The sequence below is a fragment of the Microtus pennsylvanicus genome, chromosome 7 (genome assembly GCF_037038515.1).
Source record: "Microtus pennsylvanicus isolate mMicPen1 chromosome 7, mMicPen1.hap1, whole genome shotgun sequence".
In the NCBI taxonomy this organism is placed as follows: domain Eukaryota; kingdom Metazoa; phylum Chordata; class Mammalia; order Rodentia; family Cricetidae; genus Microtus; species Microtus pennsylvanicus.
Genome location: NC_134585.1, coordinates 51835700 through 51848767, shown reverse-complemented (window position 1 = coordinate 51848767; position 13068 = coordinate 51835700). Strand labels below are relative to the sequence as shown.

At 40.1% G+C, this 13068-nt stretch overlaps 1 long non-coding RNA gene across 1 annotated transcript in view; it reads left to right on the top strand.

Moving 5' to 3' along the window:
- The window catches only part of LOC142853742 (uncharacterized), a 31981-nt gene extending 19184 nt beyond the window's left edge, over nt 1-12797 (top strand). The window contains exons 2-4 of the long non-coding RNA XR_012911247.1: nt 11563-11722; nt 12118-12206; nt 12330-12797. This is a non-coding gene — a long non-coding RNA (uncharacterized LOC142853742). The remainder of the gene's footprint in view (nt 1-11562; nt 11723-12117; nt 12207-12329) is intronic.
- The last annotated feature ends 271 nt before the right edge of the window (nt 12798-13068 follow it).

The window sequence follows — 13068 nt, the reverse complement described above, 5'->3', positions numbered from 1 at the left end:
AGCATAGGGAACAAACATTCAGATCTCAGAAGGAATAATTCTTCTTGGAGGGCAGTCTCACACATGGCTGTGTGGTTTGATACTCTGGACACCACAGAATCAGATGAGTTTAAATGAAACTTTAAAAAATGTCAACATTTTTCCAAGTATCTTTTTAATTGGCATGCAGTTTCGGTTTTATTAGGCATTTTCATGCTCTGGTGGTGGTTGTTGGGTAGCTGATGTTTCATTTGGATCTTCAAACCCTGGGATTTGTATTTGAAGCTCATTAGCCCTGACTCTTTCCTGGGATCATAAACGTGAAGACTGTATCCTATTGGTAGTCAAATTGCAAGCCTTTCTAAAAGGTTTATTAAATAAAAAACTTGGGAAAGCAAATGGGTTAAATCTTTCAAGGTCTTTTGTGTTTCGTTTTATAGAAAGAACATTTTCCAGATGACAAAAAGATGGAATGGCTTTTAGGGACTAACCTAAGGTGTCTGCTCAGAGCAATGAAAGTTTCAAGTAGGCTTAGAGTGAGAACATATTTACCAGCCTTTCCAATGAGTCAACACAATGAGATCCGACTAGTAAATGTTCATAACTACAGAATGGTACACCAGTAGGAGCATCGATGAATGGAAGCCCAGCACAAGATGTGGTTCTGGCCTCCAGGCAATGTCATATTAAGGGAAAAACGCTGCTTGAGCTGTGCTCCTTAGAAAGAACCTCTGGTTTAAGAATATAGATTTCCTCCTGCCCCAAGAAATTGGAGTTTTTTTGGTCAAAGGTATCTAAAGAGCTGTTTTCCTTGAAGTAAGTCTAATTCACTCCGTCCAATTGTTTTTAATGTGTGTTGGCATCTTGTCTGCATGTGTATATGTTTGCCAAATGTGTGCCTGATGCCCGAGGAGGCTAGAAGAAGGCATTGGAGCCCTGGAACTGGAGTTACAGATGTGGTGAACCACTGAATGGGTACTGAGAATCGAACCCTGGTCCTCTGTAAGAGCAACCAGTGCTCTTAAATTCTGAGCCATCTCTCCAGCTGCAATGTCCCATTTTTTTGATAGAATACATACATTCCCTATAGATAATTATACCTGTTATATACCATTTAAATTTATATGACTTAATTTCATAGAATATGACTTTTTGTTAGTTCCTAAACTATTTTCTTAAGTTCCCAAATGTGGGAAAGAGGCAAGAGTAACCAACTGTCCTTAGCGTCCTTACTTTTTCCTTTGTGACTTTGAGGCTGGTTCATAGATATTGGCCATGTCCTTTCCACACGTTCCTAATTTAGAAAACTTCCGTCCCCTTAGTTACCTCACTATTCTTCTTTGGGATGCTCAACTTTAGCCTTCATTTTTCTCTGTTTCACTCCCCTTCTCTGTTGATTTTTCATCGTTTCCCTTCTTCATTTTCTGGGTTGCCTTGCACAGCTCATTCCATCTGTCGGGGACCGGAGAATGAGAACAATGCAAATCAGCCCAGCTGGATTGGGCCCTGCCTTCACGGAGGTGATGGATCAAGTGTCTGGAATTTCAGAACACAAAAGCAATCGTGCTGATGATGTGCCTGGAACTTTATTGGCCTTCCTGGACCTGGTTGCACTTTGGGACTGTGTCTTCAGGGAATAGCCTACAGGGTGTCCCGCATTCCTCTTCTGTAACTGGTTGGTTGTCAGATGCCAGTTGATTATGAATCTTCTAGATGCCAAGAGTTTCTTTCTGTGGTTGTTGTTAGACTTCCAACATCCAGGAAGAAATATTTACATCTAGCTAGCTTAATTGGCTTCTATTTCCCATACCTGTTGGCTGTCTGATGAGGTGCATAAATGCATGGTACCAATTTCCTCTTATCCGAATGGATTCTTTCCAAATCCTTCTAATAGGACTCTGATTCCAAAGCTTGTGTTTTTCTGGTACAAATCTACATTTGTTATGGGGAAGGCAGCCCTTACTCTGGCTTACTGGTATCCATTATTTTTCTTTATAGCTGGGCAAGCCATTTAAAAAAAAATTTAAATCTTACATGGGACTTCATTGTAGTGACATTAATTTGTACATCTAATGGATTTAAGCATATGAAAGACACACAGAGGGGACAGAGAGAGAGAGAGAGAGAGAGAGAGAGAGAGAGCGAGAGAGAGAGAGAGAGAGAGAGAGAGAAAGAGAGAGAGAGAGAGAGAGAACTAGCTCCTGACAGATATTTGGCTCAATGATGACGTCCCCAGAATGATTCTTAAATAGGAGAGATGACTGCTTTTTCCTCATTCAGCTTTGACTGCCTTCACTTTTCACTATCCACTAGATGATTTAGGTTTCTTATGAATAATTTTCTTTTATGAGCCAGTTCTAGGACCTTAACAAGCATGACTACTTAGGTGGAATTAACGACAAGGGCACATCTAGTACTTGTTTCTTACATCTTTTCTCTTCCTCCCTAAGACAGGTTCCAAAAAGCATGGCTTTTAAACAGCGAACGAGACTGATTCCATGCCATATTCGAGGAAACCTAAACTTGGAAACGGGCTTTCGCCAACGTGTCGGGTCACATAGTTGGTTAATAAGAACTTGAAACTGAATGTCTGCTTCCCAAGATCCATAGCCCAATGCTCTGGAAAGAGCATATTGGCTTCCCTTCTTTCTTTTGCTTCCAAGTCTCCTCTAGCACTTTGTAAATATTTATTGTCCATGCCTGGTGCCATTTAGTTCAAGCTGAGAGCAGATTTCATATGGATATGCTGCCAACCATCTCTTAACCTCTAACCACCTTTGCTACAGTTTAACACCCCCACACACAGATACACATACATACACATCACATGCACAGATATATAGACACATATATATGTACAGACACAGACACATACACAATACACATATATACATATACACACAGATGCATACATACACAAGCACACACATACATATCGTGCCTATATACATGCACACACACACACACACACACACACAAAACCTATCTCTCCATCCTCTCATGCTTCAGACCTTAGGTTTTCTTTGTCAACCATTTAAGCAGACATTGTCTACAATAAGAGCATCAACTCCTGAATATCCTGAGCATCAGAGGCCATATGGTACCCTGAGTTCATTAAATATCACTCGCAGCTGTTAGATTTGTGGAGATATTTACAGTGGACCTGGTACTGTGTTAGGCACCTTGGGAAACTTCCATGGAACTGCAGCCTCTGAGGTGGGTACTGCCTTCCAATTTCCAGGTGAGGAAATGAGACTCAGAGGGACCTCACAGTCAGTGGCAGACCTGGAGTCACAGTTTATCCCCTTATACCTGCACTATAGACATCCAGACTCATTTGGTGTGTGGTAATTTGGAGCCAAAAACATCCCTAAACCACCAGGGACCCCATTTACTTGATAAAGGACTTATTGGAGAATGTTATTAGAGGAAGGTGTGGGGCCATTTCTGTTTTAGGAAGCACCTTTTAAAAATTATTTTAAGTCCAGTTTGTAAATCAAAGCCTTGCTGGACTTGTGCATGAAATTCTGAAATTCTTAGGAAGCCCAGCAGTTTGTGAGCTTGAGGCAAAGCTGGGGAAAACAAGAAAATAAATAATACTTCCCCTAGCATGTAATAAAGTTATGGAACTCATTACTCTGAGAGGTTGTACAGACAGGAAATGTAAATTGATTTAAAAAGAGTTTGGACAAATTTATGAATGACAGAGTCATAAAAGGTTTCTAACAGAAGCACGGGAATACGAGGTGTGGCTATAAAGCAATGAAAACTTTTAACAAACACCAGAACTTGTATATTCAAATAAAGGCATATATTTATTCCTTCAAAGTAGTTGCCTTAGGAGAATACGAGTATTTGCTCAATTTAATATGGATTGCTTGTTGAAAAAAATGTTTAGAGCCCATAAGTAACAGACGATTAAGCTGAAATCGATATAGTATGGTTTGTGTCTGAATGTCCCTCATAGGCTCATGTGTGTGAAAACTGAGTTCCCGGTGGGTGGCACTGTGTTGGGAGGTTATGGAACCTTTGAGATAGGAGGATTACATCTTAGTTTAGAGTCCTGGGTGAAGATGGAAGTCACAAAATAATCCCACACTAGCTCAGAATTGCATATAATAAATGGTTATTTATTGATAGGTAGACTCACAGATTACAGTCATAGGTCACAGTCCTCTATACAAATGGGGAACAGGAACTGAATCCAGCAGCCAGAAGTGAGAGAGTGAGCACTTTACCTTGGCAGTTATAGTATAAGAGACCATGCCCAAGTGAGCTGGTATCTTAAAGGCTATTGGCTGAAGGAGCTCCCACAATACCTCCCCCATTTTGTTTAAATAAGAAAATTCCAAACCCAATACAAAACTATATACGCTAAATGGTTTTAATAAGCATTCTATCTGAAGTAGTATAAATTTTGTATTGGAAATGGCTTGGCTAGATCATAAGAGGATGGTAACTATGAGTATCTAATCTTCAAACCCATGGAAGGCCTTAGAAGGAAGATAGTATTACTTGAGTAGGAAGGAAATCCAATCAAGCACCTTCCAAAATGTGCAGTAGATGACAGAGACAACTGGCTACCTAAGCAATAACCCAAAGTCTCATTTGAAATGTTAAAGCAACCAACTTTGGCTAGAGTAACTGACAGACCATTTTCAGAGGCAGAAAAAATTTAAGAACCATCTTACCCTGTCTTGGCAAGGTTTGGCAGAATTTTTCTTGTATCCTGCTTGTACAGTCAGGACATCATGCACTTTGTCAGTGGCTGAGGCATGGGCAGTTCCCTGCCCAAAGCCAAGTTGTTCCAAGAAGAAAACAAACTCCAAGTGGAGTGTCTTCAGTGCTCAACACTCTCTCAGGAATAGATCGGTACTGCCAGGATCAATGATGTCACACATCAAAAGTTATCAAAATGCCATGTACTACAGATTTTTGAAGTGGTTAAAGATTACCTATCTACACAGAATACAATCCCTATGTATCTAAAGAACCCAATTAGTCTGACTAAAAGTATAATAAACATGAAACTGACTATTGACCTATATCACTTAATACCTATATAACTTAAAGATTAAGACTTCATATCAGAATATAAAACAATCTTTAAACAACTGTGCAGTAAATGAGGACAATGACCTCAAAATGTAAACAATGTATAAGTATCTTGATCAGAGAAACAAATGTATAATGCAATATGATAAATATATCTCAAAATTGTATCAATATACAAACTATCTTAAACAGAGGTAGAAACATGCATACATACAATCCGACAAAATAGGTGTATAAATATTGTAAACAGAAATAGGAGCATATTCAATATAACAAATATAATTTGAACTTGTAACAATATATAAAAATCTATACCAATATAAATTTTTCATAAATAAGAACTCACACGTATTCACTCTAATACTCACTATTATTATTAGTGTGAGTAATTATCCTATTATCCCATTCAGTTTCCCCTCTTTTTTATGAGATCTCTGGGACTACATAATTTCACTCCAATTCCCAACCCTATACAAGTAATAATCAACCCTCAATGGTGTCCCTAACCCTGAGGACAAACTTTGTTGGGAGAGGAGACATCGTCTTCTAGAATTGCTTTCAGCTGTCATGGGGGCAATGTTCTTTCTATGGGATCCTGTAAAAGTAGAATGATGGTTAAGTTTCAAGATTGCTGTTTTGTATAATTGCGAATGGCCTCTGAGTAGTCGATAGGGTTGGAGTTCTGGCCAGAACGTTGTAAGAAGGTGCACCATGTCAGCAGCTGTCCTAGCAGTGCTATCAGTATCGTGATGTCATATCAGTCAGGGGGAGGTGTTGCTGTGGGGTCACATCTTCTTCCTGGAAACTTCAAAGATTACTGCAGGAAACTCTGCTGTTCGTTGTGGAAAACTTAAATGTTATTCATATCGACATATATTCAATGAAAGATACAATATAGACAAAATGGGCATGGAGAAAAGTAAAATATTTCCTGAAAAATCTATCTTTTTTTTCTGTCCCATACTAGAAATACTTATTTTTTCTTTTAACAACATGCTTGGATTTAGAGAAGGATAGCCATTGCTCAACTCCAAAGCCAGCTTTAATTTAAGAAGAGATGTATACATGTTCAGGTAAGCAAATTTTACCAAGCAGATGATACAGCATCATAAGTCAGATTTCTCTTTGTTTGTTAATTCTTTCTGGATAGCCATCTTTTCATCTTTAGGCATCTAGATGTTCAAGGTCTCTCCATTCTTTGAAGATGAATATTTTCCTGCAAAGACCAGAACAGAATCCTGCCCCAACCCTTATGAGGTTTTCTTACCTCCTGGATGATTGTCATCTCTATGGATGAGCTGTCATTTCTCTTTCTCAAGAGGTTTCTCTTTTTCAAACTAAATCTTTATTAATTTTGATGGTACTCATAGCTTTTCTTCTCCTGTGGAAACAAGAGTAAAAGCCCTTTCCTAATGTAGCACATCTCCTGGTTTCCATTGTGAGGTCAACACATCCTTGAAATACACCAACTGATTTAATTCAGAAGTTTTTTTTTTCTATTATCCAATCTCTCTCTGCTGTTGTTGTTCAGTGCTAAGAAAATTCAAGGTTAATAAAGCATTATGTTTAGCATATCCTTTATAGTTTGATTAGATCTTTCTATAACCCTCTGCCCTGTAGGATTGTGTGGTATACCTGTTATATGCTTTGTATTATAATAAACAAAAAAATGGTTTCATTTTCTTAGACACATATGCTGGACCATTATTTGTCTTTATTTGTGCAGGTATACCCATAATGGCCACAACTTCTAATAAATGTGTGATTACTGAATCAGTCTTTTCTAAGCTCACGGCAGTTTCCCCCTTGAAAACCTGAATATGTGTCAATGGTGTGGCGTACATATTTTAATTTTCCAAATTCTATAAAGTGGAACACATCCACCTGCCAGATTTCATTTTTAAAGTACCTTTTAGGTTACTCCCTACAGGTAACAGTATTTGGTTATAGAAAGAGCAATAGGACATCTCTTTATAATCTCCTTAGCTTGTTGCCATGTAATAGAAAGCTCTACCTTTGCTATTGACATGATGTTTCTTATGAAATTCTGAGGCCTTCAGCACACTTCCAGTCGATAATCAGTCAATTTCTACATTACCTTGAGCAAGAGGACCTGGCAGACACATATGGGATTGGATGTGTGTTATGTATATGGGCAAAGCCTATTCCTGATTATGTTTTGAACCTGAATGAATAATGAAGTCAATTCTGTCTCTGGTATAAATTCAGTGGTTTCCATATGCAAGACAACTCTTTCTGCATATTGCAAATCAGTAACTGTATTGAGCGGTTCTTTAAAATCCCTTAGTACCATGAGAATAGTATATAATTCTGCCTTTTGGACAGAATTATCAGGGCTTGGTTCCACCTTACTTAATTCTTCTAATTTGTAACCTGCCTTTCCTGATTTATTTGCATCAGTATAAAATGTATGGGCTCCAGGTATTGGTGCATCACATACAATTCAGGGAAGAATCCAAGTAGGTCTCTTTATAAGGTTAATTTTATCGCTTTTGGGATAATTGCTATTAATTTATCCCAAAAATCATCACAAGCTCTTTGCCATAGTTCATTTTCTTTCCATAACTTTTTAATTTCATCAGCAGTAAAAGGCATTATAATGTCTGCTGGGTCTGTACCTGCTAGTTGACATTGGGTTGAAATCCCCTGAAACCATGAGGCAAAATAAATCCATACCCCTTTAGCTGCTCTGTCAGGCATTTTGCTATAATGGTGGGAGAAGGTAGTCCTACTTCCTGTCACACACAAGCAATTCTGGTCAGAATCCCAAGCCCCAGGCCCTACTCTCTAGTTAAGGCTCTTTTGTCTGCCCTGGATGGTTTCCTCCTGCAGATTTCTTCAGTCTTCCCAAACTCTAGACTTTTGTGGTAAACCTTTATTTTTTTGTGAACGAGTTTCTGAAGCCATCTAAAGTAGTTAGGTTTTAGGGTGGTGCCTAGAATGTGTATTCACACTGTATATTAATATCATTTGTTTAAGGGGCTGGAAAATGGCTCACTCCATAAGTTGCTTGCTTTGAAATCTGAGTCTGCTTCCAAGATTTCACCTAAAACAATTCCGGCCCTCATGGTACATACTTGGGATCTTAATGCTGGGGAGACAGAAACATGTGGTCCCTGGAGCTTCTTGTCAACCATCTCGGCCTTCTTGGTGAGTTCTAGGCCAATGACAGATATGTCTAAAAATAAAACAATCCCAGCAACATAAAGACATGGATGGCATATAAGGAATAATACCTAAGGTTGTCCTCTCACCTCCACACACACCTGTGCAAGATAGTCTGTACCCCCACGTACACCTGCACATTCACAAAAGGTGCACACACACACAGCATATTGCTTGTTCAAATATCCAAGAAGCTCTTTCTTTGTCTGAGGAAGATGCAGCCATATTTGTTTTGTTACTTGTAACCTGGCTGTCTGCTGGCCACCTTCACCTGCCCTTGAGGGGATATGCAATTCCCTGTACTTTTTAAAAAAAATGTCCTACAAACTGTCTGGGTTGTGTTACCAGGTGTTCTCATTTCTGTTAGCTCCTGCAATTAAGAACACTCTGACCAAAACAAAGCATTTGTTTAGCTTATGTTTCTGGGTCACCGCCCATCATTTAGGGAAGTCAGAGCTGGACCAAAAGCAGAAGCTGAGGAAGAAGCTGCTCACTGACTCACTCCTTGGTTTAATCCCTGACTCTGCTAGCCTTCTTTTATTGCCCAGGTCCACTTGCCACCTACAATGGGCCTCTTACATCCATCAAGGCAATCTCTCACAGACACAGGTTGGTCTGGTTGAGGTAATTTTTCAGTTGAGGTTCTCTCCTCAGGTGATTCTAGGGTATGCCGGATTGGCAGTAAAAACTAACCTGGACCCTGTGGTATTTCATTTTTCTATCATGGACTTTGAAAGCACAGTCAGAAGAAGTCACTTAAAGCCAGAGGAAGCTGAGCAGAGAAGGAGCCCATTTAGGGAAAGAAAAATGGCTTTGGACCTCATAGATCTCTCTGCAGGAATGTTCGCAGGGTGCCTCAAAGGCCTACATCAGAGACCAAAGATAATTTCAGTAATGAAGAAGGATAAGAGAGATTTGACGGTGGAGGGTTAAAATGTGGGCATGGATAGCAAGACTGGATCAACAGTGCCTTTCCCCCAAATATTGGGGTACATTCTTCAGCTACCAGTGAAAAGACAGTAAGAGAATTCTGAAGCTCAGATGTAAAACAGAAGCAATAGCTGTGATTCCTTCAGAGGCAACAGGCATTGGATCAAATCAAGATCTAACCATAGAAAGCAAAGACCCAAGAGCATGCTCATTTGCATTCATTCATGCCCTGCCAGTTGGATTCGCTTTGATCACCAAACATCCTTTTTACTTTGACTTCTAAGAAGAGGAATAGGGTGGGGTGTGAGTTAGCAGGGGGAGGATGGAAGGAGGGAGTCAGCCCTAGAGAAGTCTCTGAGTCTGCTAAGCATGCCGGGTGACTTTCGCTTAGGTCTGGAAATTCTGCTTTCACAAATGGATTTACAGCCTTGAACCAAAGCTAACAAAGAAAAGACAAACATGTCACTGAAAGTAACATGCTGACATGTGTTGATATCTCAGCCAAAATTTATAACATAACCCAGAAGGAACACTTGAGATGCCTGGCCATGGATCCTGGATGGTGCTGTATTTCTGGGGAATTCTGGTAGGAAACATCCAAGAAATGTCAAGGCAAGAAGGAAAATGGGAAACAGTAGTCTTAGGTCCTATGAATGAAGTTGCTTTTAAAAATTAATCTTTGTTTTGGGACTTTAAAGAAAATCTGGAAGGGAGAGAAGTGCAAAAGAGTATTTGTATCAGAATTGGTAAAACGTTTAGGTAGAATCTGCAAGAAGGAGGAAGACTCACCTATGTATGTTTGTGTACACATGGAGTCTGAAGATGCCCAGGTGTCTACAACACACCTCTTCTTTGGCAATGTGGTTAACCCTGCAGTGTGGTGGATAAGGATGCATGATACAGTGCTTAATGTAGCCATGTGTAGACACAGGCATTCTCTCTCTCTCTCTCTCTCTCTCTCTCTCTCTCTCTCTCTCTCTCTCTCTCTCTCATCTGACCACAGGATAAGTACGTGATTTTGGTTTTATTTTTGCTGTTGTTATTGTTTTTTTCCCCCCAAGAGAAGGGAGGATCTGGCTGGAGCGAAGCTGTTACCTGCTGGACCTCTACAAGGTCACTTCACCTTTGGCTCCAACGCAAGCCAATGAGTTGTGTGTACTTTGCAGAGACACAAAAGTTAAAGGGGATCCCTGAATGCTACTCATGCGTGTACTTGTGTACATGTGTGCTTGTGTGAATACATGTACGCTTGTGCATGTGTGGAGGTCAGAAAATAATCTAGGTGTTATTTCTCAGGACAATCTACCCTTTTTTTGTTTGAGACAGAGTCACTCTCTGGCCTGGGACTCACCAAACAGGCTAGACCAGTTGGCTAGTGAACCCTGGGATCTCCAGTCTCTGTCTCCTAGAGCTGGGGCTATAAACATAAACCACCAACCTCATCATCATCTTCTTCTTCTTCTTCTTCTTCTTCTTCTTCTTCTTCTTCTTCTTCTTCTTCTTCTTCTTCTTCTTCTTCTTCTTCTTCTTCTTCTTCTGTGGGTTCTAAAACTCAGACTCGAGTCCCTGTGCTTCTAAAGCAGGCATTTTTCTAACTGAGATATCCCCCCAGCTCTGTGAAAATGGTCATTTCTCAGGGTCTCTATTAAGTCCCTGAAATAAGAGAATGGCAGGCAGTTCCTCTCTTAAAGCACTGAACACACACACAAACACACACACATACATACACTCATACACATATGCACATACACACATACACATGCAAACATATACACACATACACATGCATACCTACATACATACACACTCATACACATACACACATACACATGCATACCTACATACACACACACTCATACATATACACACATACATATAAACACATACATTGACGCATGCACACACACACACTTAAAAATAAAAGAAATATTTCCTTTTGAAGAGTAACAACCAGTTCTGACCTGCTGTGATCCTCTTGAGTTTAAAAGGAAAAATTTCTCATCTGTGTGTTCAGGTTTCACACTGAAATTTCATCAATAAAGAGATTTAAAAAGAAAAAAAGGCAGTACTAAGGCTTTTTTAGGACGCAGAGCATATAACAACCCGGAGGGACGCCATTCCATGCTGAAGATGTCCACCCAGGCCATCTCTGTCACTCTGGGGCTCGCTGAAGATCCCACAGTAGAGTCTCCAGAGCGCCTGCCACATCCTGGCCATGTGCCCATCATTTAAGTTATGGAAAAGGAAATTGAAAAATGGAGCTTGTCCTATGGATCCATTTATGTGACCTTTCTGTGGTGTGAAAATGACAACATCTGGCCCCCTTTAAGTCCCTGTGGCTTTGAGGGAAAGGGGCACTTGCCAGACTGAAGGCTTGTTTTCCAAATGTCTGTTCTCATTTTGTCTTTTCAGTTAGCAGGAACTATTGCAGTGAGTCTCCAGACCAATCCCACAGTAAGTGACTTGAACGTTAAGAGACACATTGAGGTGCGAGGCATAAGGGACTTGTCCAGGTGGTTTCACAATGCCGGTCCCATAAAGAAGATGGAGTGATCTTGCGGTAGAATAGAAGGTAAGATGATGTCTCCTGAGCTGCGCAGCCCAACCCCAAATCCTGTAGGAAACAGCAGGCCAGGCAGCATAGCACTGAACTATTTTTATTATTCGAGTGTTTTATACATATACACAATGTGTTTTATCACATCTAACTATGATCCCCCAACTCTTCCCCAGCTCCCCTCGTGTCTCCCTCCCAACCTTCTGTGTCTTCTTTCCTGACCCACGGAGTCCACTGAGTGACTCCTGTGTGTGGATGGGAATCTGGCCTTCCAGCAGAGGCCACATCCCCTAAGAAAACTGACTCTTCCTCTCCTAGTAGCTGCCAACTCTCAAAAAGCTAAACAACTAAGTATGACCCAGTTATACCTTTCCTGGGCCTGTGCCCAAAGAACTTTTCATTCTCTACAGAGACGCCTGCTCATCCGTGGTCACTCACAAAAGCCAGGAAATGGAATCCACCTAGATGTCCATCAGCTGACGGATGGGTAATGGATGTGGTGCGTATGCATGGAATTCTAGTCACATGTGAGAAGAATGAAATTCAAAGGTGAGTAGATGGAACTGGAATAATCATACTGGATAAGTAACACAACGCTTTTTTTTTTTCGCATGACATCAAGTTTTTATTGGAACAATGGCCTACATTAAATGACAGACTTTCTAGGAAGAGGACAGCACCTCATTTAAAGGATGAACATTTATTCAAAGGGTAACACTTGGTGAAGGAGCTTCCTTTCAAGACTGCCCAGCATTTATGTAAAGAACTGGCTTTAGTTAAACACTGAATTTAAATAGAATTTGGTTATGTCTGTCTGTCTGTCTGCCTGTCTCTCTATCACCTATCACCTATCATTTATCTACGTATTTTCAGACAGTGTCTCTCTAAAGAGCCCTGGCTGTCCTGGAACTAACTGTGAAGAACAGGCTGGCCTTGAACTGCCAGAGATCATCCTGTCTCTGCTTCCAGGTTGTTTGGATTAAAAGTGTGTGCTATCAAGCTTGGCTCAAAAATATTGATGTTTAAACTTTTGTATCTTTTTGAAATTAGAATTTAGTTACTTTAATTACTGTCTTTCTCTCCATCCCCCTCTATAATGCCCTTTTTCTTTGTTTGTTACACATATATGTGTGTTATTGTGTGTGTATACATTTGTGTTTATGTGTGTATTCCTTAACACAGACATTAAAACTGATTAGTCTGTATAATGCCACTTGTATGTATATGTGTTCAAGGCCAAGCATTTGGCATTGGATAGACAATCTGGGGCTCTTTGCTGGGGAAGAGTATTTATTTATTTATTTATTTATTTATTAAAGATTTCTGTCTCTTCCCCACCACTGCCTCCCATTTCCCTCCCC